At 39.3% G+C, this 14,600-nt stretch overlaps 1 protein-coding gene across 2 annotated transcripts in view; it reads left to right on the forward strand.

Moving 5' to 3' along the window:
* The first annotated feature begins 12,862 nt into the window (after positions 1 to 12,862).
* Positions 12,863 to 14,600, forward strand: part of KCND2 (potassium voltage-gated channel subfamily D member 2) — a 275,675-nt gene continuing 273,937 nt past the window's right edge. Inside the window, exon 1 of one of the 2 annotated variants that reach the window (XM_064656089.1) lies at positions 12,863 to 12,956. The gene's annotated coding sequence lies outside the window, so the exon portion shown is untranslated. Of the gene's footprint in view, positions 12,957 to 13,617; positions 13,951 to 14,600 lie in introns of those variants that run through there. The other variant, XM_064656088.1, reaches the window with a different exon arrangement.

Here is a 14,600-nt window from a genome sequence, read left to right on the forward strand (position 1 = left end):
CCACTTCACCAAGTACGTTCCAAGCTTGAAGGTTTTGCACTTGATGTATCCATCTAAGTAGATCCTTTCACGTCAAAGAAACGGCAGGGCCATTCTTCCCTGCCTTACCTCATTGGCATGTCTCCTTTTCAATTCAGGAACATAACAAGATCTTGAAAACATAACATTGTGAAATTATATATTCTTTGGCAAAAGATGCTACCTCATCTTGCCCAATTCTGACTTCAGCCATTTGACCAATTTCTATCAGAAAAGTCTTTGATGACAGGAATGATATTTTATGCTTCATATGCAAGATAGAAAACTGGGGCAGCAATGACTGTGCCATAGAGCTGAGGGAATCATTCAGAGTTAATAATTTATTTGCTGAATATAGCTTCCTTTATTCTTTTTTGAACAGATGTGAAAAAGCATCTTCCTTTCAGCTGCAAGAGACACAATGGCACGCTTGAGTGGGTCACTCAGGGTGAGCAAGAGGCCACAATACACCTTGCACTGATGTAGCTTGCCTCCTTGATGAAGCCCTTTGAAAGCAAGTCTTTAAATGATGACCCACCCTTTGGTGTATGGCCACATGTATTTGCTGATTTGTCACCCATCCAGGCTGACATGTAGGCTATAGAGCACCTGAGGAACCTGGGGTTCTCTGCTGTGTACACCTGAGACCTGGTTTGGGCATTCACAAGGCAAGAATCAATAGTGCAAGACTCATGTGTAATAAAAGGTACAGATCTGAACGGAAAACTGAGATTAGCTTAAAAATTCATAATAAAATAATAGTATTTATTTTTTTTAACATTAGCCACATTTTCTCTGCAAATATATTGCAATTTACTATAAATGTGGAATAAAAGAAGACAATGAAGACTAATTTGATTTTGACCTTTTATTATTTATCTGTAGCAACAAACAGAAATAGGGCTTTTGTTTGATGCACTTTTTTGTCTATGCGAATACAAACCTTGCTACAAAATTCGTAAATTTTCTATTCTACAAATATTTCTGCCCATGTTTGGTCATATTATAAGACTAATTTGACTGTGCATTAAGTTATGAATATAGAAAATGTTTGTAGGAACAGATGATGTAGATGATGATGATGATTGATGATGATGATGATGATGATGATGATGATGATGATGATGGGTGACTACAGTTGAAAAGAACAGCAGGAGATTTTAGGCAAAGCATTGCAGCTAGAATATAAGCAGCATACAAGCAGTCATGTTTTCTTCTTTGTTCTCTGCTGGGCACACCAGAGCTTAGAACCAATAGCTTTTTGTTAATTTTCAATAACCGCATATTAGAACTCCGATATTACTTTCATTGGTATCACGCACTATTCAGTAACAATACATATTTTAAGCAGACTCTCAGTAAATTAATTTCCTAGAATATTCTTGGAAAAGTAGCATAAAACAAGTTAGAATATTGCCATGGAAAATTCAATGTTTCATTTAAATAAATATTTGCAGATTTCACCCCTTATTATCTGCTTAGCTATAATCATCTACAAAAAGGAAACTTATAAGTATTCCTTTTTTGGTGCATCAAAACGGAAAATTTTGTTAATACTTTTTAAGGGTTGAAAGTCTTCCTGGAAAAGGAACCTGAATTTTCTGAAACTCTTCCATGTATGCAAATGTATATGTGTATTCAAATCATAGATACATATCAAGAAAAAATATATATTTATAGGTACACTATGTATAAAAATCTACACCAACTGAAGCAATAATAGAATTTCTGTAAAAGACCTATATAAACTACCCGGAACTATAAGTTTGGAAATCCTTTTGGAGACATAGTTATGGAATGGCTGCAGTGAAGACAAAACTACTGTTCAAATCAAGATAAGTATTACTCTTGAAAACTGGAGTGACTGGAGTGCCTTCTGCTCTTTCTTCCTTTTCAGGTCCTTCAGCTGGTGAAGGTCTCTTCATGTCACCAGCAGCAGCAGCCTTCACCAGAGAAATTAGCAATTGTGTCGACTTTGAAAACACAGAGAAATGTGTCTTTTGCCCCACTGAAAAGTAGGGCAAAGGACTATTTTGCTATGATCGACTGCAAGCATCTGCCAGGTGGATACATCAGGGACTTCCAGAAAGCCCCTTAGCTGCTTTACAGTTGTTATTCTATTCTGAACGCAGCAAATCACTGGATAGCCATAGGATCTGAGAGATGAGTATCAAATAAATCACAGCCACATTTTACCAATTTTGGCCAAAAGTCTGGGGGTAACTGCACTATGTCATCTTTAAAATAACTTTTATCTCTTGCTGTAATAAATTAGAATATTTTTTTAATCTCTTGTTGCAATATATTTAGCCTACCATTGATCCACTAACTCTTAAAGTATGATTATTTTAAATGGTGATGACATTTTAAATTCTAGTAATCACCAACTGTTCTATTTGACAAATGTTCTGGTTTGTCTTTTATTTTCAATGAAGCTTAAAATAAAAAATCTTTTTTTTTCTTTATGTCATTGTTTTTGCACCAGTATCATTGATGGTTTCATTCACGTCAGCACAACTCAGAAATGAGTTTTAGATGAGTTGAGCTGCTTTTGCTGACTAAATTTGCAGCAGCAAAGCGTAAAGCATTTCAAGTTCTACAAAAGCAGTCTTTTTATTACTTCTTTTTGAGAGACTGGTGGTTTAAAAAGAAAATAGATACACAGATTTCAATGCACTCCTTTTTTTGGTAATTTCCACATAATCAGAGACTTCTTTGTACTACAAAATTATCAGACTTCATATAGATTTTATAGAATGTAGATAGATTTTTGTCATTTGGCACCTGCAAAACATGCACAGTAGCATATACCTAAATTGTACAGCTGTTACAGTCACACAAGATTGTCTCTATAATAAAGAAATTCAATATATCCAACCAAGCAATATATATGTATATAGAGTTCATATATATGTATGTGTGTGTGTACATACATATGTATAGATACATTCATTCACATAAAATAGTTTTTTGCAATAGGTTTTGATGTGTTCTGTGGTGTGTGCCGGTTCCCTCAGTGAAATTAAATGCACATCACACTTTGTCTTCTCAGCTGTTGCACGCTGCCTAGTTTTCAGTTTGGCACTGTCTAGGTATGCAGCTACAGATGGAAAGTAAGTATGTCTGATATGCTTTTCACCTGCCATAAAATGCCAAACTCCCTTCGTCATTTTGTATAAACAATTTGCAATTCATTTAGCTCTCACACAGGGAATTCCAAAATAACTCATTAAAATGTTTAATATTATCAGTACTGGATTTTAAAGCTATGAGAAAGGAATCCAGTTTTAGAAGATTTTACATGCTATAATTTCCAGATCTGTAACCTGCAGCACAGGATGAGGGATTAAAATTATGTATGAGGTTCTGTATTTGAGTCTCTGATATGACTTTTATGTATTGACATCTGGAACGAAAAGGATTAGTTGTATAATTTAATCCTATCAAAGACAGTTGTAGTTTTCCTTTTCTACACTGTGTTAAATGCACAGAAGCTTCATGCAATAGCGTATGACTATCTAACAGCAATTACATGACATGGAAAGGATGGTGACTTAGGACATATGATATAAACAGCTTTGCAGCCCATCAGTAGATTACTTCAACTTGAGGCCATAATTCACTTTTCAGTACATGACCTTTTGCATGTTTTACTGAGTAAGGAGCTTTTTAAGGCTGTCTTCTTGCTCTCTCAGAATAACCTTCAATGCAAAGGGGTTTTACAGATATCTCATAAAAATCTCCTGGAATCTGTTTACCTATTTTTCTCTTAATGCAGTAGTATAATAAATATTGAGAGTAAAGAAGAATATACTGATACAAGTAAAGATGAGAAGCAATTACTTGCCTTTCTCTATCAACAATACAGAAAATAAGAATACTATCCTGAAATAAATTCTTAAGGTGGTAAAATTTAGATGAGATGCATGCCACCTTGCAAAGTGCCTTTAGAGAGCCTCTGCATCTTTCTTCACGTTGCTCCCTGGGGCTGATTCTTTACTAACACTGAGTAACACTTCATGTTGCTAACAGTCTTCATTATAACCTTGCAATGTCATCAAATATTCATATGTCATCCCAAGAATTACCTTTTGCTTCCTTACCTCATAAAATCATTAATATTTGTACACATCAAATATCTAAAGATTCATTGGACAATAAATCAGTAGTTCATGCGCAATACACAGTACTAAATATTATTAGGATTTCTTATTGAAGCTAGCAATAAAAGCTGCTCTTTACAGCTGACATTAGTAAACCTACTGGGTTTTGGGTTTGTTTGTTTTGTTTATGTTTTCCTGAACAATAAATAAGGGGATCTTTCAATCTTTTCTGTTAGATAAAGGCATATGATAAATGGGAGGAAGTAGCATGTAGACAAGAGTGTTTAATTTTTATAATTTAGGCCTAAATTGTATTCGAGACTCTACATATTTAGCCTACTTTGAACACTGTGGGAGATGTAAGTAAGCATATAAGATTACAAATTAATCTTACTTACAGAGGAGGAGAAAGATTTTATGTCAAGAAGTAAGAGTGACAGAAACATAAAAAGAACACTTATTAGCTTATTACATGTATTAGTTGCACTGTAATACATGAAACACTCAGCCAGTACAAAAATAGAAGTAAGGAGTGTCCAAGAAAAAAATAAGTTTTCACATAACCATTCTGAAACTAATGCAGATGTTTCGGAAGGCTCTTCAGGGTAAAAATACCTATTCATGAATGTAACATTAATCATGTAATTATTGGGGGTATTAAAGCCTAAAAAAAAATTCACTTTCACAATTATAGACTTAAGCAAACAGCATAGCACAAAGCTGCAAGGGAAGCATGCACATTTTGCTTTAGATAATGATGGATTTTCTAAGTGGCTACCATACTCTGCAAGTTCCTTTCCTGAGACAATTCTCACTATGGAAAAGTTCTTGTTTATAGACTGCAAGAGGAATCACAAATTTTAAAGCTGGGCCTTTGTCCTTCAGTAGGATTTCTGCACTGAATATCCCTGTGCCCACACCAAGCCTTGCTGAAGCTCGTGGTACTTACAGGGACAGCAAATTTTGTATTAGCTGTTTCTACAGACTCAAACCAAATGGAGGATGAAATTTTAAATTTTTACTTTAGCAGAGAAACCTGTATCACAGCCTAAATTAATTAGTAAGTTCTGAAAAATCTACAGCAAATAGGACATCTGTGTTTTATGACCTTTTTCTTCTCTGAAAAAAAACCCCAGCCTTTGGGTTGAAATAACTTTTAACAGTTTTGTCTGAAAGGAAAAATCTGAAAATCTCAGGGGGTTAACATTTCTTTTTTATTGTTTTGAAATTACTTTTTGCTTTGTTTAATGCCAAAATTGGGGGAAATTTAAAAAATAATGTAAAATTTCCAAATGAAAAGTTTTTACTAAAATTTTATTAACATGTTAATTTGTTTTCATTCTTCTGTTTCAGTGGTGCAATCAGTGAATTTTAGCTCTGGGGTCACATACAACAGTGCTTTGGTGTTTTTTTATTTTTTCTGTTCAGGTAGTGAACTGAAAAAGAAACAAAAGCAATTATTTGCAGCTCTACTACTCTACTACCAACCATAAAATCTTTTATTTGAAAAGCTACCTGCTTGTCAACTACATATCCAATACAAAACAGAGAAAATCAGAAAGCAATAGCAGTAATTTATCTACCTTTACAGTTTTACCACGAAAAATGTACTTCTCTATAAAAACATTTTTAGACCAAGCTTGAAATGACATAAACGTACATTTCCTACTTTTCTATAAGAGTGTATGCATGTACAGCTTTCTCCATCTGTCATTTCTATTTTATGTAGAGTCATGATATTTACATTTCAACAAACCAAATGGCAAAATATCTATTATTCTACATAACACTGGATTTTGTAATTTCCTAAAAGGTTGAAGGTATTTAACCAGATATTGTATTTGAGCTTTCCATATGCAATGAAACACAATTGGAGATTATGAATTCAGAAGAAAGGAGGGAGCACTTAAGATGTGACATTATAACTTGAAAAAAAAAGAACATGAATTCTTTACTGCACTTTGGTCCTGTTAGTCAAAGAAAAGAGATCAGGAGAATCTTTATGATAGAAAAGGTGTTTCTTTAATAGCAGAAAGATTTCTTCAGTGATAGAAATTACATTAAACATTAATTCTACCTTTGAAATAAGCATTTTTTCATCACAAATCAACAAATCACTGTGATAATAAATAACCTATACTGTGCTTGTTTTTTATGATAATGTTCTGTTAAACCTCCACTGCATTAGACTTGCACATACCCATACATGCACATAAATCTATTACAAAATGTTTTCCCGAGATCCCCACAAGCTATAAAGTGCTTAAGCTGACATGGACTAGGGTCTAAGCAGGGGCTATGCCTCTAAAGAGCTGATGTTCAAGAACAGCTGCTGATCTACACACACTGCTGGCTAGTAGTAGCAATTATTTACATTAGCATCTCTGGAAAAACTGAAGAGGGATTCTCACTTCTCAATTATAATTCTTTGATGTAATTCAGGGTTATGGCAACAAGGCAAAAGCAAACTTTGTCCTATTCCTTGTAACTGTCCAATGTAACCAGAGTTTCACCTAAAGGCAGAGAAATGTGGAAGTCCACAATAAAGAGAATGGAAGAGAACGTGTCCAGATCTCTCTTTTCTTGAGTAAGCTGGCTAGAAATTATCAGAATTAACATATTAAAATAAGGATAGATGGCAATCTGTAGCCTGGTTTTCTAGGTAATTGAGTAAATTTCAAAATAAAGTGATTTCTCCCTTCACTCTGTCTGTCAAACTCACAGTAAATCTCAAATGTTATTTTAGAGGGGTAGAGAGACTTAAGATAAGCAGGTTTTATAATTTCATGAAAACTGGCAAGTGGATAGAGAAAAGACACCCTATTATTATTCGTTGTGAAAACAGCTAATGAGATCACCCTTCCTTAGACGTGAGACAGGCAGGAAATCAGAAATCAATGGTTATGCTGCACACAGTACTACTATTTTTTTTTGAAGCTTTCCATGTTACATTATCTTCTGCCCTAATTGCTATAACCAGAGGATGAATTAGAAGAGTATGGTATGGGGTTTGGAAAGATTGATGTCCCATCTAGACAACATTTTCATTCAGCATAACAGCTAAAATTAGATGACAAAGCTCATTGTGAATTATATGAACAGTTTGCAGAGGCTAATGAGAGCAGAGCAGAAGCTGCAAATGGACTTTGACCCTTGTAGAACTCTCATTGATTTTAGGACCTTTAGCTAAACAAGTGGTTTTAAGTTGTTTCTTCTAACAGAGTTGTATTTCTAGAAATGTCCCTACTGCCTGATGTTTCACCGTTCTGCTTTCTGTTGCTTTAATGTGAATTAGATTGAACAGATCTTTCTTTAAAATTCACATAGTGTATGTCAAATATCTAGACTGTAATTGCTATAGTCTTGAGGTTATTTTATGTTGTATCATATAGCAGTCCTTTTGAGTGACTGAGCAATGCTATGTACATAATTGGGAGGAAACTAAAGATCTGACATTGTGATCATTTGATTCCTTATGATCTTGCTTCAAAAAGGTTATAATCCAATTTAGATTTTTTTGCTATTTATGAACAATGAAACTACTACAGCGAGATGATGTTTTTAGTTGGTAAACAAAGCCACAGCCTCCTTATGAAACAAGTATGATTTCATTGAAACATACTTCTTTTAATTGGGACAGCAATAATTTTGTGCAAGCTGGCAGAGTGTCTTAGCAGCATAACTTATAACTGAATAACCTGTTCTGAAATCTGTCCTCGAGATGAAGTATTGTTAAACAAGAAATAAAATATATTTTTTAACTTTGCGATCAAGCTACATAATTAATAAATCTAATGTCTCCCTATGACATGTATCTTTTGGAGTATGTAGAGCATAATGACACTAAATTTAGGACAGTTTTGAATTGTAATGTCTTGATTTTATGCCTGCTATGTCCAAATGACATCCACTAATAACATAACATCAAGCCTAACTAACATGTTTCCCAGAACTTGTAAACTGTCTACTCTTCTACCCCAATTTATGCTCCAGGAGAATAAAACTGTGATGAAAAAAATGCCAGCTTTTCTGATTTTTTTATTTGAAAATTAATTTAAGGAAAAAAAAATCATGCGTAAAGTTTCAATTTTGTAGACAGACTACAAGATATTTTATTTCATCCTTTCTCTCTGTTGGAAACTTGGACTCAACACTCACTACAGCAATGCCACCAGGAACACCACAAAAAAAATTACTTCCTCCCTAAGTTGGAAAAGTAGCTTGCTATAAATTACTGCTTTTTCATTGCTGTTTATGCAATTAGAAAGCAATCATTAACATGAAAGAAGGTTTCTATTTCCTGTTCTGAACTCTGGTACAGGGGCTATTAGCAATTACTGCCATAAAAAGTGCCCCTACAGGCAACTCTCCAGATATTCTCAGTTTTGAAGAGTTACCAGCTTCATGCCAGTCTGCCTGACCTCAGGCTTTGTTCTTCGCCAAGAGCTGGCTGGACTAAGGAAGTGATTTTTAATGCAAGATAATAACTTTATTCTATGTACTAACTTCTGAAAAATGCTCTATATTCATCTGTGCCAGTGAATGACACATTGTTTCTGTTAACTATATTTTTTGCACATATTCATCTCTTTCATGTAGGATTCCTATAAAGCTGCTGAAACTTGAAATGGTGTAAGTTTTGCTGGAACAGAAACCAGTTATTAAATATGGGTAGGATACAATTTCAGTTGCTCTCAGTCAGAGCTGTATTACCCCTCTTTGGGCACTCTCCACCCTCCAGAGCAGAGGCAATTCAGTAACAAAACAGTTTAGAAAGAATTCGCAATATAAGAGAGATGGGACTAATTAGGCAAGGAGGCATTGATCGTTGTGATGCTTTTGCAGGAGCAGAGGAAGGTGGCTGGCATCCAAGCTCTACATTTCCTGGAATACAAAGAAAAAGGAGTACCTAAATTGGTAATGTTTGGATGCAGATTGAAAGATTGCCATGCAGCGAGTATTTTATAGAGAAAAGAAAATAAAAGAGTTAAGTCAAAAATAAGATGTTTTTCTTTTGTTTGTGGAGTGAAATGGGAGTATTTGATGACACTGGAGATTCTGCATGTGACTAGGAATGTGGCTACAGTGACATTGAATAAGTCTGGCAAGAGGCATCCTTGTCAAAGAAGACTTCCCAGAGTGCTTCAGCACAACCAGGAGTCTGAAGTCTAGTAGTTATTAGTTTCCTGCATTAATTCACTGTTCGTTTATTTTTGTAAGGATGTGATCTTAAAGACACTTGAAGTCCAGAGTAGTTTCCCTTTGACTTAGCAGACTGGCTTAGGCTCTCAGTCTCAGGAACATTCTGCCTAATGTAAAGTATCTAAGACTCCTAATTTAAGGACCAGAGTCATCCCAGAATACCTGTTATAGCCAATGGATACCTATGACAAAACATGAATTCAAAATGAGAAATATGTATTTATATAAAGTAAAATTTAAAAGTTTTTATTTACCATTTCATTGATGGAGAACATATTACTAATTTGAAAAGGAATTCCGAGAGCCTAATATGACTAATACATAGTTTAGGATAATTAATCTTTTATATAGTATCCTGTATATCAAGAATAACAAATATAATTACTACATCAGTATTTGTTGGTTTAGAGCAGATAAAGTACCAATATTTGAGATCAAATCAGTTGTTTCTTTGGAAGAATGTAAGGTTTTCTTGAGATGATTCCAAGTACTAACTTAATGTCACCTTAAGAAAAAAAGAAACCACAATGCTGACAGTTCTACCTTCATATTTCATCCTCTAAATCTGTAACAAAAACATAAAAAAACTTTTCCACAGAAATAAGGGTCTTTTTCTAGGTTAATGATGGCTATACTAACTCTCAGGTTGACTTCAGAATTTAAAAGAAATGGTGCATACTGTGCACTTCCCCCCACAGTATGTCTTAATCCCTGACTAGTGAGAGGTCATTTTTTAATGTCCAGAGCAATCCATTTCTCTATATAGAAAGGATGCCAAACCTGAGCCTATTTTAGCAAACCCCCAGAAAGACGGCTTTATGTCTTGGGAAAATTATCAAAAGCTTCCCACTTTTTCTGTCTGGCCATAGCACAAAAAGCAGCTAGATTTAGACAAGACAAATCTATGGAGGCGAGGAAAGTGAAGACTATGACTATATATTTGGGCTGATTGCAAGTTTGACCAAAGCATTATTTTTTTTTTTATTATTTGCAAGGTAGAATCAACCATCTTCCTCTGTGAGACACATTCTTAATCTCATGACCCAGTTCTTCAGTGAGGTTGTTAGCAGCACTCTAGAAATCCTTACAGACTTTTGCTACTTAGAAGGTCTCAGGAATGTTCCCTTCATTTTAAAAAAAAACCCTTTCAAAACAAAACACCAAAAACCCAAACCTCTTCTGCTCAGACTGAGAAGCATTCAGACCTTCAAGCAAGCAATATATGAGAAGAGGCAGATCAGTAGAATATCCTGCCAGTGGTAACCAGAATGGGTTTTGAAAGAAATGTTTATATTTTGAAGAGATAATCTTGGTTCTGTAAATAAATTTTAAAAATCCTTTCCATTGTTTGACCAAATAGTAGATAAATATATGAGGTTTTTTTATGGAAGGTGTTCTTACTAATCCACAAGGTGAAAAATAGCATATATTCAAAAACCAGTTATCTCCATATGATTTTATGCACTTGGTACTGAGTGTACAAAAAAATTAATATAAGAATGAAGGAACTGTGAAATTATCTTCTAGTCTAAAGAAGCAGCAAAGAAAAAAGTTAGATGTATGGCTGAATCTTGAGGTTAAGGCTTACAAAGTGGTTTAAATATCTGTAGTGTTCTTTTCTCAAAAGGAAAGACCACTGACTTTATACTAAAGGAATTAAGAAGAGGGAATGTACATCTGCATTCAGTCTATAAGGAAAATTTGTGGTTTCAAATATTCTAAATATTTCTAAAAATAATTAAGAAAAAATGAAATGCATTAATGTAAACTTATGCATCATCACTGTTATCTTCTTTAATCCATAGAGAGTTCTTTGTACCTCATGACTTTGGAAAGAATTAGAAATAGCTCATATTAGAGTCCATTGTGCATTCCCCTTAGAACCACTTTCTTCTTTTCCTACAATTACTAGGATTTATTTTCTTTGCTTGAAAATAGGATTTTTGTCTAATTTGAGTCCTTGCTATTTAATTCCTACTTGAAGTCATAATCCTCCCTGTCACATCACACCAATCTCTTTGTAGCCAATTCCGATTTCACAGGCAGGATTTTGACTTAGGAAGAACTGAATACTTAGGTACACTTTACATACCAGAACTTAGTCTTCCAGAAACATACAAAATAAGGAATGCTGCAGCCAGATAATTTCAAGGCACCAGCTGTGAAAGTTTGAGCTCCTGTTTATCACTTTTCAGTAGTATATTAATTAAGAAGTTAATAGAGTATACTGTTTTCTTTCCAAGATTCTGCTTCTGAGAGATGCCTCTCTGACACACAGGCTGTCCACAAAAATTTAAGGTGAGGTGACCATTTTTCCAAGCAGTCAATGGTGTCCATAGAGATGCTTCCCCCCTATACACGGAAAACCCTGTGTTGCAAGACTTCTATTCTGGAAAAACTGCAAAAGAAAAAAGCAACTGAAAGCAGTAATTGTTTTCTGTAAAGCTAGGCATATTAAAAATGTAAGAACAGTTATTAATTACAAAAAGAATCTATAGTTGAAAAAGAAACCTCTTGATTTTCAGGAAAGGAAGTCCCATATTGTTGTCTCAGTGGTGAGCTGACAGGATCATAAATTGCGCTGTATTAATTGCTACAGGACTGCCTTTCTGTAGCATCAAATAAAACTCCCTAATCTTTCATATGGGAAAAAAATACATCACTGAAAGCTCAATATCTGTAGTTGACCCACTGATTTCAATTTAATGGCTTTATAGGATATCATGTACTGAACTGTTGAAATAGAAAAAAAACCCCAACAAACCAACAAACAAACAACTTCGGGAAACATAAAGAAATTATCCTTTATTTTATGTGATATTTTATTTCAAGTGACTTGATATACGCAATCATCATCACAAATTTTACCAGGTTAGGAATTGCACTCAAACACTACTAAAATCTCTTCTCTCCGTACCTTCAAGCATTTCTTGTAGGAGCAGCTTAGAGACTACAGTACTGCAAATGTTTATCTTTTTCATGGGACCTTAGTCAGAAGCAAATATATACTGAAGCAGAGCATATTATTAAAATATAGAAGAGAGTTAACTGTCAAGCTTCAGTGTGTATTTGGTTTATTTTTGTTTGTGATTCTTTGGCATATACCTGAAGTAGGTTATCAGAGTGGAAGGTTTGGTTATAAGATCTTCACGTACAAAGGAACCTATTTAATCCGTGCTTCTTTCGGAAACCTCTTACTACCAAACGGAAACACACGCAAATCAGAAGGAATACTTTCTGGTATCTTGTTGCAAGTCTGTGAAGAAAAGGCGATTTAAAAATCTTGAAAAATACACACCGTTCCCTCTACTTATCGGTACTAACAGAGCGCCACGCGAAACTCGGGAAATTACGTGCCCGTCTACCGCGGAGATCCAGCGGTTCCGCGAACTCAGCAGCAGCTGGAGGCGGCAGAGCGGGGAGTCCGGCGAAGGGATTCGGGGCGAGGGGCGCGGGGGGCGCGGGGGGCGCGCCCGCCCGGCCCCGCAGCGGCTCCCCGGCGGGAGCTCACTTCCCGTCATCCACGCGCCATCTAGCGTCGGGAAAAGGGGGGCGGTTTGGCACGGGAGCGGAGCGGAGAGGAGGAGGAAAAGGCTCCCACGCCCGTCCCAGCTCTCGCCGTTCCCAAAGCTGGTAAGAGCCATTTGGATATTGCAGCCAGAACTCCGGAGTGGCTCGGGGCGGGTTGTGAGGAGCATCGCCACGCTTCGCTCCCAGGCATCTCATCTCCCCCTTCTTTTAGTGAACCGTTCCCCTTCCCTTGAAAGCAGCTAGCGCTCCCCAGAAATCCCCTCGGTACCTCACCTTAAGCCATCGCCGCCGCCCCGATCCCTACCCAAAACACCGCGAACTCCAAAGGGTCTTTACGCCGCTGCCGGCGGAGGGGTTGGACCGCGCGATCCCGGCCCTGCAGAGACACACACCGACACACACGCACACACACCGACACGCACCGACACACACGCACACACACCGACACACAGGCACGCACACAAACACATACACACGCACACGTAGGCTCAGCCGCACTCCCCGCCTGCCCTGCCGCCGCCGGCGTAGCCGCCCGCAGCCCCTTTGTTCCGCCCGCGGAGCGATGCCCTGCCCGCCCGAGCTCCCCCGCGCCCCGCTCCGGCACCCGGTGCCGCCCGCCCCTGCGCCCCTCGCCCGCGGGCGGCGGCGGGGTGGCATGGCCCGCCCGCCGCGGGGGAGGCAGCGGGAAGCCCCTTCCCCGCCCCCGGCCGCGCCAGGGCCTCGCCGCCGCCGCCCGCAGCCCGCGGCAGCCCCGCGGCAGGGCAGGGGCAGCGGCCGCAGCCGCAGCCGCGCCTGACAGCGGCCCCGCGCCGCAGGATCCGCGCCCCGCAAGGACGTGCTCCGCCGAGCTGCCAGGCGCGATTACGTTGTTTTTTCCCCCCACCCACCCCTTGAACTTGTTGCTTGGCGCTCGGCTGTGGCGGAGGGGGGTGGGGGTGGGGGAAAGCCTTATTATCGATGTCCCTTTGGATGCGATCAAGCTTTCTCAGGAGCAACTACTTCCTCGCCGTTCCCGGCGGGGCGCGGAGATCTAGCAGCAGAGCCTGTATTTCCAAAAGTCTCTATGCAACTGAGCGCTCTCGCCAGACTTTCACAGGTAGGTGCCGCAGGCTGGGCACGTCCGGAGGGATGCTAGAGCTGACCCGAGGGGAATGGGCGAGAGGAAGGAGGTGGGGGGACGAAGGGGGGCATGATCCACCGCCGACCGCTACGGCACCGCGCGCCTCTGCCCCGCGCCCGCCTCCGCGGCCCCCCGCCCTCCCCGGCCTCCCCCGCCGCCAGGGAGCCCCTGCCCCGCTCCCACTCCACGGCCAACCTCCCCCGGCTTCGCCTTTCGCCGCCCGCTCGGGCGCTCCCGGGGATGCCCCGTGCACTCCACCTTCTGCGGTCGCCTCCAAAGCTCCCGCTCCTACCCCCGCCACGACCGCCGGGGCTCTGCCCGGCCCCAATGCCCCGTCCGGGGAGGAGCCCCACTCCGCCCGCTCCCACTCTGTGGGGCGCTCCCCGCTGTCGGCGCCCCATCCCCGGCATCCCTGTGCCCTTCAAAGCATTTCCTGCACAGAAAACTTGCCTTAAAGTTTAATGCTGCCGCCCGGAGCTCCTCCCCCTGCCCCGCCGGCTCCCCCGGCCCCTAGCCGGGGTCTGGAGGAGTCCCCGGGGCGGCGATAAAGGTCAGGGAGAGAATTCGTCCTGTCGCTGCTCCAAGGCTGCCGCCGGGAAGGGGGGCGGCCCTCCCGGCCCATCCCC

The sequence above is a fragment of the Pseudopipra pipra genome, chromosome 5 (genome assembly GCF_036250125.1).
Source record: "Pseudopipra pipra isolate bDixPip1 chromosome 5, bDixPip1.hap1, whole genome shotgun sequence".
Lineage (NCBI taxonomy): Eukaryota > Metazoa > Chordata > Aves > Passeriformes > Pipridae > Pseudopipra > Pseudopipra pipra.